Source organism: Carcharodon carcharias, chromosome 5, assembly GCF_017639515.1.
Source record: "Carcharodon carcharias isolate sCarCar2 chromosome 5, sCarCar2.pri, whole genome shotgun sequence".
NCBI lineage: Eukaryota > Metazoa > Chordata > Chondrichthyes > Lamniformes > Lamnidae > Carcharodon > Carcharodon carcharias.
The window spans coordinates 108,822,906-108,840,516 of record NC_054471.1 but is presented as its reverse complement, the minus strand read 5'-3'; the positions used below and the strand labels follow the sequence as shown (position 1 = coordinate 108,840,516).

Sequence of the window (17,611 nt, the reverse complement as noted above, 5' to 3'; positions counted from 1 at the left end):
CTCTCGTCGGGACTTGGAAAAATTTATTAATTTTGCTTCCAATCTCCACCCCTCCATCATTTTCACGTGGTCCATCTCTGACACTTCCCTTCCCTTCCTTGACCTCTCTGTCTCAATCTCTGGTGATAGACTGTCCACCAATATCCGTTACAAGCATACCGACTTCCACAGCTACCTCGACTACAGCTCCATACACCCCGCTTCCTGTAAGGACTCCATCCCATTCTCTCAGTTTCTTTGCCTCTGTCGCATCTGTTCTGATGATGCTACCTTCAAAAACAGTTCCTCTGACATGACCTCCTTCTTCCTTCACCGAGGTTTTCCACCCACGGTCATTGACAGGGCCCTCAACCGTGTCCGGCCCATCTCCCGCGCATCCACCCTCACCCCTTCTCCTCCCTCCCAGAAACATGATAGGGTCCCCCTTGTCCTCACTTATCACCCCACCAGCCTCCACATTCAAAGGATCATCCTCCGCCATTTCCGCCAACTCTAGCATGATGCCACCACCAAACACATCTTCCCTTCACCCCACCCCCGTCGGCATTCCATAGGGATCGTTCCCTCCGGGACACCCTGGTCCACTCCTCCATCACCCCCTACTCCTCAACCCCTACCAATGGCACCTCCCCATGCCCACGCAAAAGATGTAACACCTGCCCCTTCACTTCCTCTCTCCTCACCGTCCAAGGGCCCAAACACTCCTTTCAAGTGAAGCAGCATTTCACTTGCATTTCCCCCAACTTAGTCTACTGTATTTGTTGCTCCCAATGCGGTCTCCTCTACATTGGAGAGACCAAACGTAAACTGGGCGACCGCTTGGCAGAACACCTGTAGTCTGTCCGCAAGAATGACCCAAACCTCCCTGTCGCTTGCCATTTTAACACTCCACCCTGCTCTCTTGCCCACATGTCTGTCCTTGGCTTGCTGCATTGTTCCAGTGAAGCCCAACGCAAACTGGAGGAACAGCACCTCATCTTCCGACTAGGCACTTTACAGCCTTTCGGACTGAATATTGAATTCAACAACTTTAGGTCTTGACCTCCCTCCTCCATCCTCACCCCCTTTCTGTTTCTTCCCCCTTCCTTTTGTTTTTTCCAATAATTTATATAGATTTTTCTTTTCCCACCTATTGCCATTATTTTTAAATCTTTTATGCCCCCCGACCCTCACTAGAGCTATACCTTGAGTGCCCTGCCATCCATTCTTAATTAGCACATTCGTTTAGACAATATCACCAACTCCAACACCTGTGTTCTTTTGTCTGTGACATCTTTTGATGATCTGCTCCTATCACTGCTTGCTTGTCCCTACAACCACAACCACCCCCCCCACATCTCTCCCCACACCCAACTCCCGCCCCCACCCCCCCCACCACCCCACCCCCCACACACATATACACAAACCTAAACCAGCTTATATTTCATCCCTTTCCTTGCATTCACCTAGTTCTGTTGAAGGGTCATGAGGACTTGAAGCGTCAACTCTTTTCTTCTCCGCCGATGCTGCCAGACCTGCTGAGTTTTTCCAGATAATTCTGTTTTTGTTTTGGATTTCCAGCATCCGCAGTTTTTTGTTTTTATACCTAAAAATAAGGTGTCAACCCAGAGAAGCTACAACAGAGGACCTCCTGCGTGCCAAAGAGCATAAGCAGCAAGTGACAGACAAACCTACACGATTCCACAAACCAACAGATCAGATCTAAGCTCTGTAGTCCTGCCATAACTAATCTTAAAGGGTGGTGGACAATTAAGGAAGTCACTGGAAGAGGAAGCTCCACAAATATCCCCATCCTCAGTGATGGGGGAGCCCAGTACATCAGTGCAAAAGATAAGGCTGCAGCATTTGCAACAATCTTGAGCCAGAAGTATCGAGTAATTATCCATCTTGGACTCCTCTGAAGGTCCCCAGCACCACAGACTCCTTAGACAGCACCTTCCAAACCCATGATTGCTACCATCTAGAACAACAAGGGCAGCAGTCACATTGGAACACCACCACCTGCAAGTTCGCCTCCAAGCCATTCACCAACCTGACTTGGAAATATATCACGATTCCTTCACTGTTGCTGGGTCAAAATCCTGGAACTCCCTTCCTAACAGCACTGTGGGTATACCTATATCATATGGACTGCAACAGTTCAAGAAGGCAGCTCACCATCACCTTCTCAAGGGCAATTAGGTATGGGCAATAAATGCTGGCCTAGCCAATGATGTCCACCTCCTGTAAATGAACTAAAAAAAAGTAAAATAACTTACGCTCTTGCTCAGCTAGGTGCTGCTCTGGCATGGTGGCATGTCGAATAGTTGTTGGCTTCATGTGCCCATCTTTTCCCACGCTCTGAGTGGTCCAAGCAACCCTTGAACCAACCCCGTACTACCTGACCTGAAAACTGGCAGGATCCGAAACTCGGCATGGGCTTGGTTCCAAGTTTGTCAGTTTTGAGACATTGTACTTATATAGCATTCTCACAAAAATCCAAATTAAAGCATTGCCTAAATGAGACAATATTAATGGCAGGATTAAGCTCAAATACGTGGATTTATTTGTTCCAATCATATGAAATATTTTATTTCACAAAAACACTTTCATACAATGCACAGATTTGGAGCTGAGGGGCACATTTCCACACACCCCACCCCCCCACTTATATGACTATATTGTAAAGCTAGCGAACATTGCTGTTCACTGAAGCACCAGCAAATTCTGCTGTAGAGCAGAGTAATAGAAATTTCACACACTGTCAAATTCTGAATCTTTTCAGAGGACCATTAACAGAAACATGGACCGAGATTTTCCGGACCATTCCCATAGGGCAACCTCGCTCCTTATGAGATGTAGAGACACAAAGGTGTTGAAAAGAAACTCTCATTACTGTTCTTAGACAAGTTTCCTCATAATCTCCTAGACTTCAGAAGGTGACAGAATAAATACCAGTCTGTGGTTTAGGCCACAAGCTTAAAGAATAGGTTTAATAACATTAGAGGGCTAAGAATGCAGCAAAGATAATTCTATTCTGAGAAAATCTGCAGTTTTATGGCATATAGGATTATAACTATGACTTCACAGATCCAGAAAGTAACAAGTATAAATATATATAAATGCTACAGCTCCAAGCAAAACTGCACCAGAGATGAAGCCCATTGATGGCAAGATTATCTGGGAACAGTGGCCTAACTTCTCAATAAGATTCCTGCCCCTCTGTCTCGGAAAGACCAGTGTCCTGTGAAGATTTTTAAAAATTCTTTCATGGGAGGTGGATGTCACTGGCTAGACCACCATTTATTGCCCATCCCTAATTGCATTAAAGAAGGTGATGGTGAGCCACCTTATTGAACCCCTGCAGTCCGTGTGGTGTAGGCACACCCACTGTGCTGTTAGGAAGGGAGTTCCAGGATCTTGACTGAGTGACAGTGAAGGAATGGCGATGCAGTTCCAAGTCAGGATGGTGTGTGGCTTGGAGGGGAACTTGCAGGTGGTAGTGTTCCCATACATCTGCTGACCTTGTCTCTTTAGGTGGTAGAGGTCACAAGTTTGGAAGGTGCTGTTGAAAAAGCCTTGGTGAATTGTTACAGTGCATCTTGTATATGTTACACACTGCTGTCACTGTGTGTCAGTGGTGGAGAGAGTAAAAATTGAAGGTGGTAGATGGGGAGCCAATCAAGCAGGCTGCTTTGTCCTGGATGGTGTCAAACATCTTGAGTGTTATTGCAGCTGTAGTCGTCCAGATAAGTGGAGAGGATTCCATCATACTCTTGACTTGTGCCTTATAATTGCTGGAAAGGCTTTGAGGAGTCAGGAGGTGTAGAGTTCCCAGCCTCCAATCTGCTCTTGTAGCCGCAGTATTATTATGGCTAGTTCAGTTCAGTTTCTGGGCAATGGTAACCCCCAAGATGTTGATAATAGTGGATTCAGCAATGGTAATTTCATTGAATGTCAAGGGGAGATGCTTGGATTCTCTCTTGTTGGAGATGGTCATTGGCTAGCAATTTTGTGGCGTGATTGCAACTTGCCACTTATCAGCCCAAGCCTTAGTGTTGTCCAGATCTTGCTGCATATGGGTATGCACTGCTTCACTGAGGAGTCGTGAATGGTGAACATTGTAATGTAATTGTCTGAAACATCCCCACTTTTGACCTCTAATGGAGGGAAGATCATTGATAAAGCAGCTTGGACTGCTGAAGAGGTTTGGGCCTAGGAGACTACCCTAAGGAACTCCTGCTGATGTCCGGGGACTGAGATGATTGATCTCCAAAACCACAACCACCTTCCTCTGTGCTAGGTGTGACTCCATTGAGTGGGGAGTTTCCCCCCTTATTCCCACTGAGTCAAGTTTTGTTAAGGCTCTTTGACGCCACACTCAGTCAAATGCTATCTTGATGTCAGGGCAGTCACTCTCAAGTTACCTCTGCAGTTCAACTCTTTTGTCCATGTTTGGACCAAGGCTGCATTGAGGTCAGGAGCTGAATGGCTCTGGCAGAACCCAAACTGAGCGTCAGTGAACAGGTTATTGCTGAATAAGTGCCGCTTGATAGCACTGTCCACGATACCTTCCATCACTTTGAGGATGATCAAGAGTCGACTGATGGGGCGGTAACTAGTGGGTTAGATTTGTCCTGCTTTTTATGGACAGGACATACCTGGGCAGTTATCCACATTGCCAGCTAGATCCCAGTACTGTAGTTGTTCTGGAACAGCTTGGCTAGGGGCATGGCTAAATCTGGAGCATAAAAATTCAGTACTATTGCCAGAATGCTATCAGGACCCATAGCCTCTGCTGTATCCAGTTTCTTGATATTACTTGGAATGAATCAAATTGGCTGAAAACTGGCATCTGTAATGCTGGGGACATCAGGGGGAGGCTGAGATGGATCATCCACTCAGCACTGCTAGCTGAAGAAGGTGGCAAATGCTTCAGCCTTGTCTTTTGCACTGATGTGCTGGACCCCCCATCATTGTGGATGGGGATATTTATGGAGTCTTTTTCTCCTGTTAGTTGTTTGATTGTCCACCACCATTCAATATATGGCAGGACTGCAGAGCTGAAATCCAATCCATTGGTTGAGAGATTGCTTAGCTTCATCTATTGCATGCTGTTTCCGCTGTTTGGCATGTAAGTTATCCTGTGTTGTAACTTCACCAGATTGACACCTCATTTTTAGGTACGCTGATCCTGGCATGCCCTCACTGCACTCTTCATTGAACCTGGGTTAATCCCCTGGCTTGATGGCAAAGTAGAGCATGGGAAATGCTGGGCCATTACAGATTGTGGTTGTATACAATTCTGCTGGTGTTGCTGGCCAGAAGCACCTCATGGATGCCCAGTTTTGAGTCACTAGATCTGTTTGAAATCTATCCCATTTAGTACAATGGAGGGTATCCTTGATGTGAAGATGGGACTTTGTCTCCACAAGGATTGTGCAGTGTTTGCTCCTACCAATACTGCCATGGACAGATACATCTATGACAGGTAGATTGATGAGGACGAGGTCAAGTAGAGTTTTTCTCTCTTGTTGGCTTCCTCACCACTTGCTGCAGACCCAGTCTAGCAGCTATGTCTTTAGGACTTGGCCAGCTCAGTCAGTATATAATTTTTTGAAGAATGACGTGAGTTTTATGATATGTGATTTTAGCGTTCCTCGAGTTCCAGAATCCTTCACATCCCCAATTTTGATTGTTTCATCATTGGCAGCCATGCCTTCAGCTCTTGGCTGCGGATTCTATTCCTAAAACTACATCTCAGCCTCTCTCTCTTATGGGATGCTCCTCAAAACCTATCTCATCTCTCCTAATATATCCTTCAGTGACTCTGAGCGAAATTTTGTTTGAAAACACTCCTGTGAAGTGCATTGTGACTTTTTACTATGTTGCGACACTATAAATGAAAAGATTTGTTTTAATCCACAGTTAAACAGTGGGAAAACACATTAAATTAATCTGATATTTATAGTTAAAATCAATGACCCTTGGGCAAAATTTTTAGCTCGGCGGGTGGCCGTGTGCCCAACTGAGTATAAAATGACACATGATATTTCATTTGGTGGGTGCATGCCGGAGTCGACAATGAAAAGGCCTATTAAGGCGATTAAATTATCAATTAATTTAAATTTTTCACTGCCCGTCCAACCTTACGGTTGGCGGGCAGGTGAAAAGACCAAACGGCTTTTGCATTTTTTAGGAAACCTCATCCATGGGCGGGATGAGGTTTCCTGAAGCAAATGAAAATAAAATACAAACTTTAAAACTTAATAAATAACATGACTCTGCTCACGTCACATGAGGTGACATGTTTCATTAAATTTTTATTTTCTTTATTTTGTTTTTATACCTCTTCATCTCCCTGAGGCAGCTCTTAGCCTCAGGTAGATTATGAAGCGGGCATCACGCGCATGCGCGAAGTTTGCCATCGCCTCACTCGTACCCCTCCCCCTGCCTGCACAGGCAGCGCTGCCGCTCGCGTTTCAAGCTGGGCGTGCCTTAATTAGCCTGCCAGCATGAAACTGCCTTCTGGTGCAGTGGGCTTCCTGACTGACCCCACCGAGCCTGCTGGACATGGGTGAAGTTCTACCCATTGAAACTTTATTCAGTCATCTTTAGGTTAAGATGCATTAGAAGATTAGAATAAATAAGATGGAACAGCCTTAGAGTACAAATATATTCAGACTGGGTAATGCTGAAAAAAGTCAAATTTAACTGAATGCATGATGATGGAAACTTCTACAGAATCTGCCTGCTGACAATAAACTGCTGTCCAAAGATTATAATTCCATGCAGCTTGCAAAAAGGGATAAAAATTGTGTGCAGGTCAGAGAGGGTGAGTGAGAAAATTCCATAGGGATGACAAGAGGCCAGGATCTCAAGATGAGCACCAAATAAAGTGATGGAAGGGGTCAACAGCACTATCACTTGCTTAGTAATAACATGCTCACTGACGCTCAGTTTGGGTTCTGCCAGGACCACACAGCTCCTGACCTCATTACAGCATTGGTCCAAATAATGACAAAAGAACTGAACTGCAGACATTAGGTGAGAGTGACTGTCCTTGACATCAAAGCAGCATTTGACCGTGTGTGGCATCAAGGAGCCCTAGCAAAATTGGAGTCAATTGGGATCAGGGGGAAAACTCTCTGCTGGTTGGAGTCATATCTAGCACAAAGGAAGATGGTTGTTGGAGGTCAGTCATCTCAGTTCCAGGACATCACTGCAGGAGTTCCTCCTAGTAGTGTCCTAAGCCCAACCATCTTCAGCTGTTCATCAATGGCCTTCCTTCCATTATAAGGTCAGAAGTGGGAATGTTCGCTGAAGATTGTACAATGTTCAGCACCCATTCATGACAACTCACATACTGAAGCATGAAGCAGTCCATGATCAAATGCAGCGAGACTTGGACAATTTCCAGACTTGGGCTGACAAGTGGCAAGTACCATTTGCGCCACACAAGTGCCAGGCAATGAACATCACAAACAAGAAAGAGTCTAAGCATTGCCTCTTGACATTCAATGGCATTACCATCACCAAATCCCCCATTATGACATCTTGTTGCCGGGTCAAAATCCTGGAACTCCCTCCCTAACAGCACCGTGGGTGTACCTAGAGCACATGGACAGCAGCGGTTTAAGAAGGCAGCACATCACCACCTTCTCAAGGGCACTTAGGGATGGGCAAAAATGCAGGCCTTGCCAGCAACACCTACATCACATGAATGAATGAGTGATTATGCAGCGCTTTTGCATGGTTAGCAGGATGAAGAATACTTTACCACAAGTGGTGTTTGATGCTAATTTGATCTTTGCATTTAAACAGAAAGATATGGGATGAATATAGGAAAATGGGACTGTGTAAAATCAGCTACCAAGAGCTTAAATTCAGTGCAGGCAAAAAAGGATGAATGGCCTCTCTTATTGTGCTAAGATATCTGTTTCTATGAATCATAGCATTAATTTCAGTTTCTGAAAATAATGCTAGAATTAAATGATTTTCTTTATTTAAAATAATGTTCTACCCAAAACATGAAACACATGTGGCACATGAAGAAACTAATGTGTTACACTGGATTTTTTTACTGCAGTCAGAATAAACAATTTTTGGTTTTCGATGGAAGCGTGTTGAATTTTTGTGATATGTTCAAAGCTGATTGTCTACTTCCAATTATGTGTATTTATTATAGAAAACACACAGTGAGTAATAAGAAATTAAACATTGGGTGAGTATGTGAAGAAGAGCAAGGTTGTTGTTCCTCTTTGTATGTAATTGTGTTCAGTGATTGTTAAAGGTCTAACAGGAAAAGCCATTAAATTGTCTCCACATGGAACGTAAATGGTGCAGGCTACAGGATCAAGTGATTAAGATGTGTCTGCTGAAGATAACAACCATCTCAATTCCCCAGTGTCATCACCTCTCCAAAACTCAAGCATGGCATACTTCATGAGTGAACAGCTTTTAATTTTTTTTGGTTCATCCTTTTTATAGTGTAGCTCCCGCTCTTGTGTGTTTCAGTTTCACTACTGAAGATATAGCTTAAGTGCTAGTTCAGGAGTGGTGCTGAAAATGATTCTACAGCCAGAATTTTACATTCGGCGTGCAGGCGCATGCCCGACGTGCCAGAACATAAAATGATGCGCGATAGCGTTCGTCCCGACGTCACCGTGCACCGTATTGCATTCGGTGGGCGCGTGCCAGAGTTGGCTGCACGTCCGCTGATAATTGAAAGGCCTATTAAGGCCATTAAGACCTAATTAACCTGAATTTTACGCTACCCGACCAACTTTACAGTTGGCGGGCAGGCAAAAAGACCAAGCGGCCTTAATATTTTTTAGGAAACCTCATCCACGAGCAGGATGAGGTTTCCTAAAGGTCTTACAAATTAAATAGAAACTTTCTTTTGTCATTAAAAAAAGTCCCATCTCATGTGACACAGTCACATGAGGGGACATGTTTCATTAAATTTTTAACGTCATTATTAATTTTTTTAATAGGCACTTCAATCTTCCTGAGGCAGCTCCGTGCCTCAGGGAGATTGAAGTGCTCTTTCGCGCCCATGTGCAAACTGCGCGCTAGACCTGGCTCTCTCTCCTTCCCCTGCTCGCACAGGCAATGCTCAGCGCTACCGCTCATGATCCATGTCTTAATTGGCCCACCCACGTGATATCGCGGTGCGGAGCCGATCGTGGGCGGCCACCCGCTGAGCCTGCACGCCGAATGTAAAATTCTGACCAATGAAATGCAGAATTGGTCTCAGCTAGATTGAGCTGTTCAAACCTGCCTGAGCAGCTTCCCCTGTCAGAGTGCTGAAGGAAATTGGGTTTATTATATGCCTATTTGCTTGTATACTGAATAGCTCTCTGGTGACTAGGTGTAGCTGTGGCTTAGTGGTAGCATTACCCCTTCTGAATTGGAAGTTGTGGGTTCAAGCCCCAGCCAGACTACAACACAAAATCTAGGGTGTCCTGGCCAAGATTTATTCCTCAACCAAGACCTAAAACTGATTATCTGGTCATTATTCCATTGCTGTTTGTGGAAACTTGTGCACACACTGGCTGCAACTTTTCCTACATTACAATATTGTCTATCCTTCAAAAGTATTTCATTGGCTGCAAATTGCTTTGTTATGTCTCAAAGTTAAGAAAAGTGCTACATAAATGCAAGGTCCTTCTTTGCGCTGCTTCCAACTGGAGAAAATCTCAAATGAACCCAATATTCAAGGGAGAAAAAAAATTCAGACTTTGGAAATTATAAGCTTTGTTTGTTAGCTGCCAGTTTGAAGGAAGGTGCAGAAATCCATTATAAAGGATATGAGACAGTTAATGGAGAATCTCAACATGGCTTTACTACGTGGAGTGTACGCTTGAATATCCAGTTGAGTTCTTTGTCAAAGTATCAAACTAGTGGATGATGCCTATTCTGTAGAGGTGTGTATCTTAATTTCCAGACAGCCTTTGATAGACTGGCACATAGATGTGAATTGGAGCAGGTTGTGTTATATAGTATTGACAGTCAGCTGGATAGGCAGATGGCTGTAAACATATAGGCAAATGGCCATTGTCAAAGGTAACAGATGTCCATGGGGCTAGCTCATGAGTGGACTCTTGCAGGATTCTGTATTGAGGCTATTGCTGTTCATCATTATTAAAGAATAAAGATATAAATGTGTTGGGTATACATAAGTAATATGTATATACTATACAACCATGCTAATACTTGAAACATGTCCACAGGGTAGTCCTAGTGACAAGTGATGTGAATCTGTCTAGTCTCATCTGCATTCATGTCGGGAGAACCTGATATAAATCATTATGATTGTTATTTTAAGCGCATGTTTTTCATAGTTGTCTGCATGAAGGTACTTTAAAAATTAAATAATTAATTCTGGATAGGGTTGATGCATTTTGAGGCAGTAATGGAAATATATCACTGTTCCTTCACTGTCACTGGGTCAAAATCATGGAACTCCCTTCCTAACAGCAATGTGGATGTACCTACACCCCATGGACTGCAGCAGTTCAAGAAGGCAGCTCACCACCACCCACCACCTCCTCAAGGGCAAGTAGGGATGGGCAATAAATGCTGGCCCAGGCAGCGAAATCCACATCCTGTAAATGAATAAAAAAAAGTTCAGAATTACCCACTAAAGGCAATGGAGCAGGAGAGAAATCTGGAGGTCGTAGTGGATATGAAGGACCACAGCAATGTAACTAGGATATAGGGGGGAAAAATAGGGTTTTAAGATTGTATTGGTAGAAAATATAATCTAAAATTAGGCATAGTCTAATTAGGCTGTACAAAGCTTTAGCATAGTTGCAGCTGGGAGAATTGTCTCTCATTTGAGTCCTCACATATGGTAAGTTTAGAAATCCTGGAGAAGGTCGGTAGAAAGGTGCCCAAAATTAGCTACAGGTCCTCAGATTGGATATATCAGGACAGGTTCAAGGGGTTATGCATTATCTTTGGAGAAATACAGTCTTGGACGGGATATGATTGAGGATTGGAGAGAAGGTGACAAAGTCTCAAGTCTTCTGACTGGCCGACAGTTTTGAAGAAGATAGATTTATTCTATTTATGTACATAAATATGTTGGGTATACATCAGTAATATGTATATACTCTATATCCATGCTAATACTTGAAACATATCCACAGGGTAGTCCCAGTGACAAGTGAGTTGGTCTGTCTAGTCTCATCTGCATTCACCTCAGGGGGGACCTGATATAAATCATTATGATTGTTATTGTAAGTGCATGTCTTTCATAGCTGTCTGTATGTGTGCACTTTAAAAATTAAATAAGGAATCCTGCACAGGGTTGATTTTCCATCCTTAAAATATGGAGATGGACTTTGATGGTACAGGGAGGCTGCAGAACCTTATAAGTACAAGTGCAATACCGATGATTTCCATTTTTGGGCCAAGGTGCATGCTGGGCAGAAATAGCTACTCAGAATATTGTCATTTCATTTATTACATATTACTATTACATGCCCTTACTAGCATCAAGTCCAGTTCAACCGTCACCCCTGTGCTCACTGACTCATGTTGGCATCTAGTCAAGAAATGACTCGCATTTTAAAATTCTCATCCTTGTTTTTGTGTCTCTCCAAGGCCTTGCCCTTCCCGAACTGCATAATCTCCTCTGGTCTCACAACCCCCTGACGTATCTGTATTTATCTAATCATGGTTCTTTACCTTTTTGACAATGAGCAGTTTCTCTTTAACTACTCTGTCTAGACCTCAGATAATTTTGAACATGTCTATCAAAAAATCTCTCAGCCTTCTCTTTTCCAAAGAGAACAACCCTAGCTTCTCCAACCTACCCATGTAACAGATATCTCTCATTATGAGGAGGCAGTGGCATGTTGTTATACTAATTCTGGTGAACTAGTAATCCAGAATTTGAACTCAGTTTCGAATCCCAGCATGGCAGATGGTGGAATTTGAATTCAGTAAATATCTGGAATTAAAAGTCTAATCTTGACCATGAAACCATTGTCAATTGTTGTAAAAACTCTTCTGGTTCACTAGTGTCCTTTAGAGAAGGAAATCTGCTGATCCTACCTGGTCTGGCCTACATGTGACTCCAGACCCACAGCAATGTGGTTGGCTCTGAAAAGGCCTCTGAAAATGGCACAGCAAGCCACTCAGCTGCATCAATACGCTAAAAAGTCTAAACGGAATGAAACCAAACAATCCACCAGGCATCAACCCAGGCACCAGAAGTGAAAATGGCAAACTCAATCCCATCGACCCAGCAAAGTCCTCCTTATTAACATCTGGGGGCTTGTGCCAAAATTGGGAGAGCTGTCTCACAGACTAGTCAAGCAAAAGCCTGACATAGTCATACTCATGGAATCACACCTTATGGACAATGTACCTGACACCAGCATCACCATCCCTGGATATGTCCTGTCCCATCAGTAGGACAGACGCAGCAGGGCTGGCAGCACAGGGTATTCAGTTGGGAGGGAGTTGCCCTCAGAGTTCTCAACATTGACTCCAAACCTTATAAAGTCTCATGGTGCTGGGTCAAACACGGGCAAGGAAGCTTCCTGCTGATTACCATGTACCGCCCTCCCTTAGCTGATGAATCAGTGCTCCTCCATGTTGAACACCATGTTGAAGAAGCATCGAGAGCGGCAAGGGCACAGAATGTACTCTGGGTGGAGGACATCAATGTCCAATACCAAGAGGGCTCAGTAGCCCCACTACCGACCGAGTTGGCTGAGTCCTAAAGGACACTGCTGCTAGGCTGGGTCTGCGGCAGGTGGTGAGGGAGCCAACAAGAGGGAAAAACATATTTGACCTCATCCTCACCAACTTGGCTGTCGCAAATGCATCTGTCCATGACAGTATCAATAGGAGTGATCACTACACAGTCCTTGTGGAGACAAAGTCCCGTCTGCACATTGAGGAAACCCTCCACCGTGTTGTGTGGCACTACCACACTGCTAAATGAGATAGATTTCCATCAGACCTAGCAACTCAAGACAGGGCAACCGTGAGGCACTGTGGGCCATCAGCACAATCTGTAACATCATGGCCCAGCATATCGCTCACTCTATCTTACCTTCAAGCCAGGAGATCAATCCTGGCTCGAGGTAGAGTGTAGGAGGGTATGCCAGGAGCAACACCAGGCATACCTAAAAATGAGGTATCAACCTGCTGAAGCTACAACACAGGACTACTTGCATGTCAAACAGCATAAGGAGCAAGCAATGGACAGACCCAAGCAACTCCACAACCAACAGGTCAGATCTAAGCTTTGCAGTCCTGCCACATCCGGTTGTGAATGGTGGTGGACAATTAAACAACTTACTGGAGGAGGAGGCTCCACAAATATCCCCATCCTCAATGATGGGGGGAACACAGCACTTCAGTACAAAAAGTAAGGCTAAATCATTTGCAACAATGTTCAGCCAGAAGTGCTGAGCGGATGATCCATCTCGACCTCCTCCCAAGGTATCCAGCATCACAGACACCAGTCTTCAGTCAATTCAATTCACTCCAAGTGATATCAAGAAATGGCTGAAGGCACTGGATACTGCAAAGGCTACGGGCCCTGACAAGATTCTGGCAATAGTACTGAAGACCTGTGCTCCAGAACTTGTTGTGCCCCTAACCAAACTGTTCCAGTACAACCGCAACACTGGCAGATACCTGGCTATGTGGAAAATTGCCCAGGTATGTCCTGTACACAAAATGCAGGACAATCCAACCTGGCCAATTACCGCCTTACCAGTCTACTCTCAATCATCTATAAAGTGATGAAAGTGGGTCAGCAACTGTGCTATCAAGCGGCATTTGCTTAACAATAACCTGCTCACTGATGGTCAGTTTGAGTTCCGCCAGGGTCAGTTAGCTCCTGACCTCATTACAGCATTGGTTCCAACATGGACAAAAGAGCTAAACTTCTGAGGTAAGGTGAGAGTGGCTGCCCTTGACATCAAGGCAGCATTTGACCAAGTGTGGCATCAAGAAACCTTAGCAAAACTGGAGTCAATGGAAATCAGGGGGCAAGCTCTCTGCTGGTTGGAATCATATCTAGCACAAAGGAAGATGTTGTGGTTGTTGAAGGCTAATCATCTCAGTTCCTGGACATCACTGCAGGAGTTCCTCAGGGTGGTATCCTAGGCCCGACCATCTTCAGCTGTTTCCTGAATGACCTTCCTACCATCATTAGAAGTGGGGATGTTCGCTGATAATTACACAATGTTCAACACCATTCGCGACTCCTCAGATACTGAAGCAGTCTAAGTCCAAATGCAGCAAGACCCGGACAATATCCTGGCTTGGGCTGACAATTGGCAAGTAACATTTGAGCTACACCAAGCGCCAGGCAATGACCATCTCCAACAAGAGAGAATCTAAGCATCGCCCCATGACATTCAATGGCATTACCATCACTGAATCCTCTACTATCAACATCTGGGGTTTACCATTGACCAGAAACTGGACTGGACTAGTGATATAAATACTGCGGCTACAAGAGCAGGTCAGAGGCCAGGAATCGTGTGGCAAGTAAGTCATCTTCTGACTCCCCAAAGCCTGTCTACCATCTACAAGACACAAGTCAAGAGTATGATAGAGTGCAGCTCCAACAACACTCAAGGAGCTTGACACCATCCAGGACAAAGCAGCCCGCTTGATTGACACCCCATCTGCAAACATTCACTCCCTCCACCACCGAAGCACAGTGGCAGCAGTGTGTACCACCTACAAGATGCACTGCGGGAACTCACAAAGCCTCCTTAGGCAGCACCTTCCAAACCCATGATTGCTGCCACCTAGAAGGACAAAGGCAGCAGATAGATGGAAACATCACCAGCTGTAAGTTCCCCTCCAAGCCACTCACCATCCTGACTTGGAAATATACTGCCATCCCCTCACTGTTGCTGGGTCAAAATCCCGGAATTCCCTCCCGAACAGCACAGTGGGTGTACCTACACCACATGAACTGCAGCGGTTCAAGAGGCAGGTCACCACCACCCATTCAAGGGCAATTAGGGATGGGCAATAAGTGCTGGCCTAACCAGCGATGCCCACATCCCATGAATCAATTTTTAAAAAATCCCTGGAACTATTCTCATGAATCTTTCTTCACCTTCTCTAAAGCTTTCACATCCTTCCTGATTTGAGTGCCTAGAACTGGATACAATTTTAAGCGAGGTCGGACCAATGTTTCATAAAAGGTTCATTACCCATCCTTGGGGAAGAATTTTCTGGTCGGTGAGCAGGACGTGTAAAATGACATGTGGTGATGTCGGGTGGGTGTCCTGACGTCACTGCGCGTCATTTAGATTTTCAGTTCGGCGGGCGGGCAGCTGATTTGGCTGCACGTCCGCCGAACTGTCAAAGGCCTATTAAGGCCTGTTAAAAACTAATTAAAATAGTTAAATGAGCTGCCGGTCCAACTTTAATATTGTTGGGCAGGCGAAGACCCCAGGCGGCCTTCGCATTTTTCATGGAACCTCATCCACGGGCAGGATGAGGCTTCATGAAGTGTTTAAAAATTCAATAAAAATGATTTTAAAAGATTCACTGACATGTCCCAGCTTATGTGACACTGTCACATGAGGGGACCTATTTTAAAAGTTTTTAATTACTTTATTCATATGTTTAAAAGTTAAACAAATCTCCCTGAGGCACCTCTGTGCCTCAGGGAGATTTCTGCGCTCTTTCGCACGCATGCGCAGGCCCGGACTCAGGGAATCCCTCCCCAACCCCCTGCCCACACAGGGAGTGCTCAGCGCTTCCGGGCGAGTGTCACGCTGAGCGGGCCTTAACTGATCCGTTTGGGGGTGCCAATTGGGTTCGCGCCCGCTCCTGCCCACCACCGCACAACCACCACCCCCAACCCGATGGGGAGAAAATTCAGCCCTTGGTGTTTTTTTTTATTGTATCTGTCCATTTACAAAGCCCAGGAACCCGTTCCTTTTAAACCATTTTCTCAACCAGTTCTGCCACCTTCAACAATTTATGCACATATACCCTCAGGTTTTGCTATTCCTGCGCCCGTTTTAGAATTAACCCTTTTTTTATTTTGCCTCTCCTAGTTTTTCCTACAAAAATACACCACTTCACACCTTTCTGCATTAAATTTCATCTGCCACATATGTGTCCATTCTACCAAGCTGTCTGTGTCCTCTTAAAATCTATCACTATCCTCCTCACAGTTCTCAATACACCCAAGTTTGGTCTCATCTGCAAATTTTGAAATAGTGACCTTCACACTCAAGTCTAGGTATCTAATATATAATCACATAAAGCAGTGATCCTAGTATCGACCCCTGAGGAACCCCACTGTATGCCTTCCCCAGTTCACCACTACTTTTGGTTTCCTGTCACTCAGCCAACTTCACATCCATGCTGCCACTGTCCCTTTTATTCCACTGGCCTCAACTTTGCTGGGATGCCTATTACATGGCACTTTATCTAAAGCCTCTTGGAAACTCTGTCATTCTATGTACACTCTATCAATTGCATTAGCCTCATCGACCCTCTCTATTATCTAACCAAAAATTTCATCTGGGAATGACAGCACAGGGACATATAATGCAGAAAATAATTTCAAATCTCACTTTTATTAATATTAGGATGAGAAAGTTGTTCCAGTTCTGATGATAGTCTAAGCCTGAAACATTAACTGTTTCTCTCTCTACAGATTCTGCCTGACCTGCTGAGTATTTCCAGGTTTTTCTGTTTAATTTTTAGTATGTGAATAGCCTTCCTAGACAACAAAATCTCTTGTGCTTTCATGATGTAGAGCACAGGATGGAGACTGTGGAACTATTCTATGAAAATGAATGAAATGGGAGGCACGCAAATTTAATGTAGTTACATAATACAGTTGCAATGTAGTCATCTAATTGTTTATTCAGCACCTTTTATTAGTCAGCAGCCTTTCTACTTAGCACTTCAAAAAAAAAAATTATAAGTTAAAACTGCTGCCTGAATCCTAACTTGCAAGCATTCCTGTTCAGCAATTACCCCTGGCGTCCTTTGACCTACACTGGCTCCTGGTCCAACAATGCCCAATTTTAAAACTCTCATCCTTGTGTTTAAATTCCTCTATGCCTCTTTCCATTCCTTTTTCTATAATGCCCTTCAACTTACAACCCTTCGAGATATCTGCACTCCTTTAATTTTGGCATGTGTATCCCCCACTCCTTTCATCCCACTGTGCATTCAACTTTTAGGCCCTAAGCTATAAAATCACTTCCCTAAATCACTCCACCTCTCTCTCTCCCTTTAAGCTGCTCCTTCAAACCTATCTCTTCGATCAAGCTTTTAGTCACCTGTTTAAATATTTCCTATGTGGCTCAACCCTTTTATCTTTTGTCTTAGTTCACTCCTACAACGTGCCTTGGGACATTTAACTATGTTAAAGGCATTACTTAAATGCAAGTTGTTGCTAAACTGCCCTACTTATACAATCTGTTGTTTTTGCTTGTTTATAATTTGCAGTTCTTGAAAGCTTTCCTTGTAAACTGCTTCACAGAATACAGATGGGAGAAGCACAGCAGGGAAGCCGCAGACCTGACAGGCGTTGGGTAGGAAGTAAGTTTGTACAGCAATTCATCCCCCTTCAACATACACAAGACATCTGACTGTAGTCATACTGGTC

At 44.4% G+C, this 17,611-nt stretch overlaps 1 protein-coding gene across 2 annotated transcripts in view; it reads right to left on the bottom strand.

Moving 5' to 3' along the window:
* The window catches only part of LOC121277854 (signal-induced proliferation-associated 1-like protein 2), a 647,580-nt gene that overhangs the window by 93,013 nt on the left and 536,956 nt on the right, over positions 1-17,611 (bottom strand). The window lies entirely within an intron of this gene.